Consider the following 12,285-nt stretch of genomic DNA (forward strand, 5'->3'; position numbering starts at 1 on the left):
CAACCTATCAGCGGCTGAGGCGGGACATCGGTGCGGCCGGTGATAGGCTGACTGCTCTGTGACGTCCCCATCCCCAGGACCGCAGCGGAGGGACCACGTCGGAAGGTAAGTTAAAGTTTGTTTTGTTTATTTATGCAGCGTTACTTGTAGTACAGATTTCTAGCGCCGGCGGCCCGCAACTGGTATGAGGTTGAGCAGAGGAGCGCACGCGGGTGACATGATGTGGGAACAGATGTGGGGACAGCGCAGCTGATAATTCATATGGGGGGGGAAGCAGAATAGCGCTCGCGGGTCAAATAGGATTAGTTCCCCGATGTGGGGACAGCGCGCTGCGGCGGATAATTCACTCATTCGAGGGGGGAGGGGCCCAACCGGTATTGCGGTATGGGCAAAATTCATATCGTGAGCAGAAAAAAAATTGCTATTCCGTATGAACCGCTATACCGCCCAGCCCTAACAATATGGACCCAACGAATAAATATAAGGTTTAATTTTTACATAAAAGTGCAATGGGGGGGACACGTATCAAAGAATTTACACCGTTTTTGTGTGTAACTCCTTGCGCAAAATTTTGCCCAAGCTGTTTTTTGCATACATTCTGATAGAGCATTTATTCCTGATGTCGCGATACAGGGTAACTTGGAGTGACATCTATAGAATGCACGGATTTATTAACTGCGTACTTTTCCTTTACACCCAAACATTTTCCGCAAGTACCTTTTTTTTTTACGCAAATATAAGCCGTCTTGGACTGCACTTAACCCCTTCAGGACCAAGCCCATTTTGGCCTTAAGGACCAGAGCGTTTTTTGCACATCTGACCACTCTCACTTTAAACATTAATAACTCTGGAATGCTTTTAGTTATCATTCTGATTCCGAGATAGTTTTTTCGTGACATATTCTACTTTAACATGGTGGTAAATTTTTGTGGTAACTTGCATCCTTTCCTTGTGAAAAATCCTAAAATTTGATGAAAAATTTGAAAATTTTGCATTTTTCTAACTTTGAAGCTCACTGCTTGTAAGGAAAATGTATATTACAAGTAAAAAACATTTTTATTCACATATACAATATGTCTACTTTATGTTTGCATCATAAAAGTGACGAGTTTTTACTTTTGGAAGACACCAGAGGGCTTCAAAGTTCAGCAGCAATTTTCCAATTTTTCACAAAATTTTCAAACTCACTATTTTTCAGGGACCAGTTCAGGTTTGAAGTGGATTTGAAGGGTCTTCTTATTAGAAATACCCCACAAAAGACCCCATTATAAAAACTGCACCCCCCAAAGTATTCAAAATGACATTCAGTCATCATTTTAACCCTTTAGGTGTTTCACAGGAATAGAAGCAAAGTGAAGGAGAAAATTCACAATCTTCATTTTTTACACTCGCATGTTCTTGTAGACCCAATTTTTAAATTTTTACAAGGGGTAAAAGGAGAAAATGTATACTTATATTTGTAGCCCAATTTCTCTCGAGTAAGCACATACCTCATATGTCTATGTAAAGTGTTCGGCGGGCGCAGTAGAGGGCTCAGAAGGGAAAGAGCGATAAGGGGATTTTGGAGAGTACGTTTTTCTGAAATGGTTTTTGGGGGCATGTTGCATTTAGGAAGCCCCTATGGTGCCAGAACAGCAAAAAACCCTCACATGGCATACCATTTTGGAAACTAGACCCCTTGAGGTACGTAACAAGGAATAAAGTGAGCCTTAATACCCCACAGGTGTTTCACGACTTTTGCATATGTAAAAAAAAAAATTTTTTTTTTCACTAAAATGTGTGTTTCCCCCCAAATTTCACATTTTTCCAAGGGTTAATAGCAGGAAATACCCCCCAATATTTGTAACCCCTTCTCTTCTGAGTATGGAGGTACCCCATAAGTTGACCTGAAGTGCACTATGGGCAAACTACAATGCTCAGAAGAGAAGGAGTCATATTTGGCTTTTTGAGAGCAAATTTTGCTCGGGGAGCATGTCGCATTTAGGAAGCCCCTAAGGTGCCAGAACAGCAAAAAATACCCACATGGCATACCATTTTGGAAACTAGACCCCTTGAGGAACGTAACAAGGGGTACAGTGAGCATTTGCCTCCCACTGGTGTCTGACAGATCTTTGGAACAGTGGGCTGTACAAGTTTTCATTTTCATGGACCACTGTTCCAAAGATCCGTCAGACACCAGTGGGGGGTAAATTCTCACTGCACCCCTCATTACATTCCGTGAGGGGTGTCGTTTCCGAAATGGGGTCACATGTGGGGTTTTGTTTTTTTTGCGTTTGTCAAAACCGCTGTAACAATCAGCCACCCCTGTGCAAATCACCTCAAATGTACATGGTGCGCTCTCCCTTCTGGGCCTTGTTGTGCGCCCCCAGAGCACTTTGCGCTCACATATGGGGTATCTCTGTAGTCGGGAGAAATTGCGTTACAAATTTTGGGGGGCTTTTTTCCCTTTTACCTCTTGTGAAAATGTAAAGTATAGGGCAACATCAGCATGTTAGTGTAAAAAATAAAAAATTTTTACACTAACATTCTGGTGTAGACCCCAACATTTCCTTTTCATGAAGGGTTAAAGAAGAAAAAGCCCCCCAAACCTTGTAACGCAATTTCTCCCGAGTACAGCGATACCCCATATGTCGCCCTAAACTGTTGCCCTGAAATACGACAGGGCTCCAAAGTGAGAGCGCCATGTGCATTTGAGGCCTAAATTAGGGATTTGCATAGGGGTGGACATAGGGGTATTCTACGCCAGTGATTCCCAAACAGGGTGCCTCCAGCTGTTGCAAAACTCCCAGCATGCCTGGACAGTCAACGGCTGTCCGACAATACTGGGAGTTGTTGTTTTTCAACAGCTGGAGGCTCTGCTTTGGAAACAGTGGTGTACCGGACGTTCTTATTGGGGGAGGGGGGCTGTGTAAGGGTATGTGTATATGTAGTGTTTTTAACTTTTTATTTTATTTTGTGTTAGTGTAGTGTAGTGTTTTTAGGGTACAGTCACATGGGCGGGGGATTACAGCGAGTTTCCCAGCGCAAAATTTGCTGCATCTCAAGATGCGAGAAACCCACTGTAAAAGCCTCGCCCATGTGAATGTACACAGGGGGGGGGGGGGGGGGGGTGCACCAGCTGTTGTAAAACCACAACTCCCAGCATGCATGGTCTGTTAGTGCATGCTGGGAGTCATAGTTTTGCAACAGCTGGAGGCACACAGGTTAGGAAACACTGAGTTAGAAACAGACAATGTTTCCCAACCAGTGTGTCTCCAGTTGTTGCAAAACTACAACTCCCAGCATGCCCAGACAGCTGAAGGGCATGCTGGGAGTTGTAGTTCGGCAACATCTGAAGGGCCAGATGTTGCTGAACTAAAACTCCCAGCATGCCTGGACAGTCAGTGCATACTGGGAGTTGTAGTTTTGCAACAGCTGGAAGAGCACAGATTGGAGACCATTATACAATGGTCTCCAAACTGGGGCCCTCCAGATGTTGCAAAACTACAACTCCCAGCATGCACTAAAAGACCAGTCAGTGCATGCTGGGAGTTGTAGTTTTGCAACAGCTGGAAGAGCACAGATTGGAGACCATTATACAATGGTCTCCAAACTGGGGCCCTCCAGATGTTGCAAAACTACAACTCCCAGCATGCCCAGACAGCCAAAGGCTGTCTAGGCATGCTGGGAGTTGTAGTTTTCAGACTCCTAGAAGCAGCAGTGAAGATCTTCACTGCTGCCTCTGAGGACCACATACTTACCTACCGGTCCCGTCGCTGCTCGTCCACGTGGCCGGTCCTGCCGCTGCTCCTCAGTCCTGCCGCTGCTCCAGGTAAGTCCGCCGGTCCCCACGTGTTCCCCCCGTGTGCCGCAGGTCCCCGCGAGCCCCTGCAGCCTTCGTCCCCCGTTCTGCCCGACTTCCAGGGGCGGGCAGTGCGGGGGATCTGAACTTTCACCCCAGATCACTGTGATTGGTCCACAGGGACCAATCACAGTGATCGCTGACCAGGACCATCAATGGATGGTCCTGGGGGTGAAGCAGAAGTTGTCCCCTGCTGGAAACAGCGGGACTTCTGCCAGTTAACCCGTGCGATGCTGCGCATCGCCGGGTTAACTGCATGTCATTTATAAACGCCGGGATGCGCGAACGCACTGCACAACCCGGCGTTTATATATGACATTCTGCGGGAAGGGGTTAAGGAGATGCTCTAAAGATGTCATTTTTCAGCGTGGATTGCGGTGTGTGTATTTAGCAGAGCTGAGTGTGATCAGGCGTATGTAGCAGAGTTGAGTGTGTGCGTGGTCATGTTTACATATAATCACACATTCAGCTCTGCTGCAAAATTACATATTTTTTAATCCCAGACATTCTGGGGGAGATTCACAAAAACTCCTGTAATTTCTGTTCCAGCGATATTATTCACACCTTTTTTTTTTCTCCTCACATTTTCAAAGGTCTCTTTTGCTGATTTGAAAATACGCGAAAATTCATTTTTGCACCACTTTTTTTTTTCTTTTTTGTGCCAAAATTGTCAATTTTTACGCCAACTTTTACATCCAAGAAAATTCTGATGGAAACATCTCACGAAATATTCCATGGTTACTAGTGCCCAGACAAGTGATAACTGTATAAATAAAACATTTCTGAGCTTAAATGCGAGTGCAGGTGCAGTGACTAAGAATAAAAATAAAAGTATATATATATATATTTTTTATATAACATTTTTCAATAATAATGTTTATTTTTTTTTTTATATAATTACTTACATAACACCTTTTCCCCCCCCCCCAAAAAACAAAGAATAAAAATAAAATAAAACTACAACCATTTCTTTGATTTCTACACTATCAAAAAGCTTGTGTGAAATTTTTGATGTAAACTGGACTCACCCCACGTATAAATATCATGTAAAGCAGAAAATATACATGGACACGCCCACTTTTGCAAAACTGACGTGAACAGTGTAAACCGCGGCACAAAGCTCTTTAAAAATGTGGTGATACTTTTCGCGCAAAAATTCATTATTTTATTTTTTGGCACAAAATTCTTCGAGAATCTCCCCCTCTGTGTACTTTATACAGATTTATGATTTTACTATTTATCAGAGTTTTGTTCAGCGCACACTGCTGCTCCAGCACTTCTAGCTATGAGCAGTGTACCGTGTGAGGTAGAGAAGGATGCACGGTAGAGCGAGGGGGGGGACATTTCTATATTTGCACAAAATTTATCAAAGGACATGCACAACTTTAGTAAATCTTGAGCAAGAGTGTAAATTAGACAGCAGTGTAAAGGGGTAGAACTGTGTCTACAATAGACCCATAATGATACATGTCCCCCAATGTGTAGAAACAGAATCCCTTAAAATTTACAAAATGGCATGTGTTTTTTTTGGGGTTGGAGTGGACAGCGGGCAGGCCTTTGCCTGGCATAGCATTGATCAGTGTATGCAATCTTCAGATTGCATGTTATAGCCCCCTAGTTTATTAAAGTGAATTAACCCCCTTTCCTTACTTGAAATTTGGATTACCTCCCTTTCCCATTTTTTTAAATAGGATAATGTAATAAAAAATAATCATATGAGGTACCGCCGTGTGCGTATATGTCCGAACTATTAAAATAAAAGGTCAGTTAAACCGCTTGGTCGATGGCGTACACGTAAAAAAAAAAACACCAAATTGCAAAACTGTATTTTTGATCACTTCATATACCATTAAAAAAAAATTATAACAGCATTCAAAAATACCCACCAAAATAAAAATACCGATAAAAAGTACAGACCCCGGTGCAAAAAAAATTTGCCCTCAAATAGCCCCGTATGCGGAAAATTTTAAAGTTATAGGGGTCAGAAGATGACAATTTAAAAAAAAAAAAATTTTAAGTAGTAAAATAAAACCTAACAAAATTGGGTATCCTTGTAACCGTATGGACCTACTAAATAAATATAAGGTGTAATTTTTTCCGAAAAGTGCACTGTGTAGAAACGGAAGCAGTGGGTTACATGCCTTCATCTGGCACTATGATGTCAGACGTCCGCAGCACCGCCTGGCCAATGAATATTCATCCCCTCCCTCTGCCCCCTCTCCTCCCCGCTCTGTACAGGACTCCACTGCTTTGAGGCAGCTTCAGGGTGTACACAAGAAGCGGCACATGCGCAGTGGAGTCCTGTACAGAACGGAGGTAGAGGCGCCAGGAGTGGATGAATATTCATAAGTCAGGCAGTGCTGCGGACGAGCAGCACTGACATCACAGTGCCAGATGGATGCATGTAACCCCGCCTTTGCCAATTAGATCATTTGCATATCATGAATAATGAAGATAACAGGCGAACGGCTGGACGGATGCGGGTACCTCTGGTTAGTGCGGGGGGAGTTTAGTGACAGTTTTCCTTTAAGGTCAAAATGGGCTTCGTCCTTAAGGGGTTAAAGGGGTACTCTGGTGGAAACCAATTTTTCTCGGTCGCTCTTCATTAGGGGACACCTTACTGATGGGTATATGCTTTTGCCACTAGGAGACGCTGACCCTAGGAAAAAAAGTTGGCTCCTCCCTGGCAGGATATACCCGCCCACTGGAAGTGAGGTAATCCGTTTTAGCTAGTGTCAGTAGGGGGCTAAACACAGGTCTGGGTGTTCCCCAGACTTGGTCTTTTTTTTATTATCTTCTATTAGGGCTGTTTTTATCTCCTTTTTTGTTTCCCTTTTTCAGGTGGGGGTTCAGGAGAATGGCGCTACCTGTTCCCCTATATACCCCTTCTCGCCAACAGCCAGCACCTGGAGGGTTGTACCCTGTCTCTGGGTCCACCACTGCCCCCCGCTATCTTAGCCTGGTATGATGCAGTGTGGCCATATGCTGGTTGAAGACTTCAGGGTGAGAATGTACTACAACCCCCCTTCCCCCTCTCCCTCCCTCTTGCTCACCGTGCAGATTGCATGGAGCCTGCACTAGGATGACGTGTAACTTTGTGAAGCATTCCATAAGAATACGTCCGGTCATCCATCAAGGGGGTGTCCTGGCATGTCATACAATATGATTCCCTCCTCTACCGGCTGCCGCATCTGTGGCTAGTGCTCCTGACCCTCATGTCTCCGTGGAAGCGTCCCTGCATGGGCATGTTTTGGCCTGATGTCGATATGTCTGAAAGTAGGCTCATCTGGTACTCCGGTACCCCACTACTAGTGCAGGTGTCTGACGGATTGACCCATTGTCTACTATGGACCCATACCAGTAAGCAAGACAGTGGTCTGCATGGTTTCCTCACATCACACAGCTGATGTATCTGCGGATGGAATTCCGGTTCGCCACTGCTGTGTGCGGTGTCTAAAGGAGTGACCCATTGTCTACTATGGACCCGTACCAGTAAGCCAGACAGTGGTCTGCGTGGTTTCCTCACGTGACACAGCTGATGTATCTGTCACTGGAAGTTCCAGTACCCCACTGCTCTGCGAGGCGTACTAAGACGTGTTCCAGCATGTTCTATGGATCCTAGACGCGGTAACGGGCAGGCATTCCATGGTTCCTCAGCCTACACCGATCTCCCAAGGTGGTGGGGAGACTATTCACAGCTCCTAGGACTCCCTTCCCTCCTAGATATGGCAGTGGGGCACAGGGATCGCCTATCTGGCTGTCCCCTTATATTTAGTGCCTGAAAGTGTACTTGTTCATCCAACGTGTTGCCTGCACGGTCCCCATCGCTATTGGTCTCCCATCTCTGGGCTACCGCGTGCTTGGTCAGGTTTTCAGTACCTCCCTGCTGGTGTAAGGACTCTGGATGACGGTCCCTGCAGGTACTCGGGACCAGTCAGCCAGACTTTTGTCTGCTGGGTCTCTTACGCCACCAGGTAACCCGTTAGTTAGGTTGTGCTCCAATACCCCACTTTCGGTTCGATGGTGTGTTCCTGAGCATTCAGGAATCCTATACCAGTCAGCCCTACGGTTGTCTGCATTGTCTTCTACTACTACGTCGGGTCCACTACCATACACTTCCCACACCGTGGACGGTAGTGCAGGTTATCCACTGCTATGGTGCAGTTTCAAGTGAATCTCCCCATGTTGGGCCCTACACAAAACACCACATACTGGTTAGCAGGGTTCCCTCCTTTACCAGGTTCCTCCCTACATGCCTGCCGCTCTCTAGGCTGAAGGCTGGTAGACCTTTTTTGGTGTGTGTGATTCTGTCTACAGCACCCGGTGTGGCCATGGTCCCAATGCCAGATAGACTCTGTCTGTATGGTTTTTACTCTGCCAGGTCACTTTCCCCATTCTTGCCGCTCCCCCGGTTACAGTCTGGTGACTCATTTTCCAGGTGAAGTTTCAAGAGTGTCTCAGAGGTTTCATTGGATCTTTTATACCTGCCTGTCAGACTGTCTGCATGTTTCCTTTCCAACATGCAGCCTTCGTCTCTTGCATCTGCTACAGCAGTCCTGGTGTATGGCACCATTAGGAGATGGGGTGTGGGCGTTTGCTGCAAGTTCAATGGACTTTCACAGAAACGGCTGCATTCTCTGTTCCCCTTCTAGGGTGTATCTCTGGTCTGCTTGGGGCATGGTTGTACGACACCGTCGGGTGCTAAGCCTCTCTTCCAGGCTGCCGGACTTTTGGATGTCTGCCTTTTTTCTTTTTTTTTTTTCAACTGTAAATTTTTATTAAAGAGTTTTCACGATACACAATAGGAACAAAATCAGAACCGCATAAGGGACCCAAAGGTAAAAAAAAAAAAAAAAAAGTAGTCAAGCAAAAGTAGTCAAGCAGTATTATAGCTATTAGACATTAGTAAGCAACACCAGCCCCCCGGTCACTCTTAGACCAAGCCATAGCCGGGCAGGAATATCAGTGGAAACTGGTACGAGGGGCACAACTATATTAAATCAGTGGGGAGGGTAAGGGTAGGGAGGGGGGGGAGGGGTAGGCAGGGTTTTACATAAACCACAGAGGGCACAGAAAGGCGCCCAGATACAAAAAGACTCAAAACAAACAGGGGAGATTAGACACTGAGACACAGAACAAGTACACGAGACTAGAGTAGAATAGAGAGCAAGAAAAGAGAAGGAGAAATGAAGAGGTAGAAAGAACCGGACATGATCAAGGAGGCTTCCAATCAGTGAAACGATCCCATGGCTCCCACACAGAGAGAAATAGCGGCACAGTGTCGTTCAAGGAAGCGGTGAGAGACTCAAGAGAGCGAATTTCACGCACACGAGCAACAAGATCAGCCTCGGACGGTGGTGTAGTCTTCTTCCAGTACTTAGCAATGAGCGTTTTAGCAGCAAGGACTACTTGCATAAAGAGCTTGAACGGCTTCTTCAAAAGGCCCCTATAAGAGAGATGTAGAAGATAGACAAGGGGGTATAGTGGAACAGATACACACAAGACAGCAGAGACGAGCCTCTGAACTACTCCCCAGAAACCCACTATAACGGGACAGGACCAAAAGAGATGAAAAACAGTACCCAGACCCACCCCACTACGCCAGTATTGGGGAGGAATAGCCAGGTTAAGCTTGTTTAGGAGCTCCAGAATGTGGTACCATCTCATTAGCATTTTAAATTGGGTCTCCTTATAGGCTGTACAAAGAGAAGCGTACGAGGCCCGTTCCCATATCACCGGTCACTGAGGTAGAGAAATAGAGGTATGAAGGGCTTCCTCACAATGCTGCATATATCGGTGGGACAGAGTCTCACCATCTGGGGGTAGAAGCAGAATAGAATAAATATCAGAAGTCCCTTCGCCTGAGGCCCATTCCGACACAGCCACTCAAAACGGGAGGGAATGGATACAGCCAGATTCCCCCTTTGAGAGAATAGTGTCGAAGCTGCTGGTAGTGAACTTCCTCAGTCGGGGGAGATTCTTGCAAAAGATTAATTGTTCAAAGGATAGAAGGGTGCGAGAAAGGGGATCCACGACATCCGCCAAGCAAAAGAGACCTCAAGAGCCCCACTCCCGGACCATCCCAGATGTCAACCCAGAGGGAAAAGCAGGGTGATACAAAAAAGATTGAAGGAGGAGGAAAGACTAAACTTCTGAGAGCAGTACTCCCAGACATAGAGGGAAAAGGACATGGTACCCAACAGTGGATCTAAGGAAACATAATGGGAGGAGAAGCTCCACAAGAGAGCATTTGGGGCCAACCACAGTTTTGTCCAGCTCCATCCAGCGACTGTAGGCATAGTACGTAGACCCTGCTGCTAGATGACGTAAATGGGCCACCCAGTAATATTTGGTGACATCAGGGACTCCCAGAGATCTACTTGCTAGAAAACTGACATCGGGAGCCAATGCCCTTTTGCATCCTCAATAAATCGAAATATAGCAGATTGAAAGGAATGAAGAACAGAGAGCTGAATTCTCACAGGTAAAGTCTCAAAGTAGTAAAGCAATTGGGGGAGTATGGTCATTTTAACTGCCACAATGCGACCAAAAAACAAAATATATTAGGACCACCATTTCTCCAGAGCCCGCAGATCACGAAAAAGGAAAGGAAAATTTGTAGAATAGAGCGATGAGTAAGGAGACAACAGTACCCCCAGGTATTTCATGGCAGAAGGCGACCATTTAAAAGAGAAGTTGGTTTGAAAAAGAGAGGATAGAGACAGAGGCAGGTTCAGAGGGAGTGCTTCCGACTTAGATAGGTTCACCTTGTACCCCGAGGCAACACCATAAGAATGAAGAGCCCTATATAAGTTAGGAAGAGAGACCAGAGGTTTAGAGAGAGTAAGAAGAACATCATCTGCAAAAAGGCAAATCTTATATTCCCTATCATGGAAGTTTATAAAATAGGTTCCTCTGAATGAAGGCGCTTGTCCCCAAGTATGTTAAGAGATTTTTATTAAAGCTTTTTGATCCCAGCCCCCGATAGAAACGCGTTGTTAATAAAAATTTCTTAACATACTTGGGGACCTGCGCCTTCATTCAGAGGAACCTATTTTATAAACTTTCATATTGTACTTCCACCGGATAGACTGACGTCACCCCGGGAAGTTTCTCATGGCAGCTGTCCAGCAGTCTCCTTCTCTCCACACGCCACTGTAGGTGTTGTGCCCTTAGCGCAACACCTAAGGGTAAGAACCCATCTTTACTTTTTTCGGATGCACCCATAAATGGTCCTCACTAGGGGCGCACCTCCTATTGTTGTTTTTTTTTCTCTCCTCTCTATATTATATTCCCTATCATGGATGGAGATCCCAGAGATATCTCCATCCCCCCGGATCATGGCCGCTAAGGGTTCGATACACAAGGCAAAGATCAGGGGGGAAAGCGGACAACCCTGTCGAATGCCACTAAAAAGAGGAAAGGTGGAGGAGGAAGTGTGAGGAAGTTTGAGAGACGCAGTGGGAGAGGAATAAAGACCCCGTAGCGCTGTAAGAAAGTTCCCGTAACTTCAAAATGTTGGAGGGTGGCAAAAAAGAAAAGGCCATCCTAGCCTATCAAACGCCTTTTCAGCATCCAGGCTCAATATCAGGGCCTGCTCAGATCTTCGATTAATCAAATCTACAAGGCCCACAATTCTCCTTGTATTGTCCCCACACTGCCTACAAGGGATAAACCCCACTTGGTCTTTATGCATAAGGGAGGGAAGAAAACAGAAATGGCGTGCCACCAGAACCTTCGAAAAAAAAGCTTAATATCTGAGTTAAGAAGAGCTATGGGCCTATAGCTAGACCAATTGTGCGGGTCTTTGTCTGGCTAAGGGATCAAAGTAATCAGTGAATGCAGTAAGGACCGTCTGATCTCTTCCCCCCCCCCCTCCCCCCTCATGAAGGAATTAAAAAGGGAAACAAGTCTAGGCAGAAGGATGGAAGAGAAAGTCTTATAATATAAGTAGGTGAATCCATCTAGGCCAGGAGAGCGCCCCGCATGTAGAGTCTTAAGGATTTCCGACATTTCTTCCAAAGTAATAGGAGCATTAAGTACCTCACGATCAGACTCCGACAAAGTCGGTAGACTGCATCGGGACTGATAGGAGTCTAACACCGCAGTACGCTCACCCGGATCAGACGGAAGTTGAGAAAGAAAGGAAGAAAGTTTGGAGTAATAGTCAAAGAGTTGGGAAATCTTATCAGGATGGTGATGAAGTACCCCCGAGGAATCCTTCAGCGCAGAGGGAGACTGGGCGGCTGCACTGTCCCGTAGGCATCTAGCTAGCATAGTGTGAGCCTTATTGCCTTTTTCATAAAAGCGCTGCGTGGCATAGAGTAGGTTACGCTCCACCTTTCGCAGGGCCAAATCTGCTAGTTGGGACCGAGCAGCAACCAGCCGCCTCAACACCGACAGGGAGGGGGAAGATATCAGAAGAGCTTCTAGGTCCGCAATCT

Source organism: Hyla sarda, chromosome 3 (genome assembly GCF_029499605.1).
Source record: "Hyla sarda isolate aHylSar1 chromosome 3, aHylSar1.hap1, whole genome shotgun sequence".
Taxonomy (NCBI): Eukaryota; Metazoa; Chordata; class Amphibia; order Anura; family Hylidae; genus Hyla; species Hyla sarda.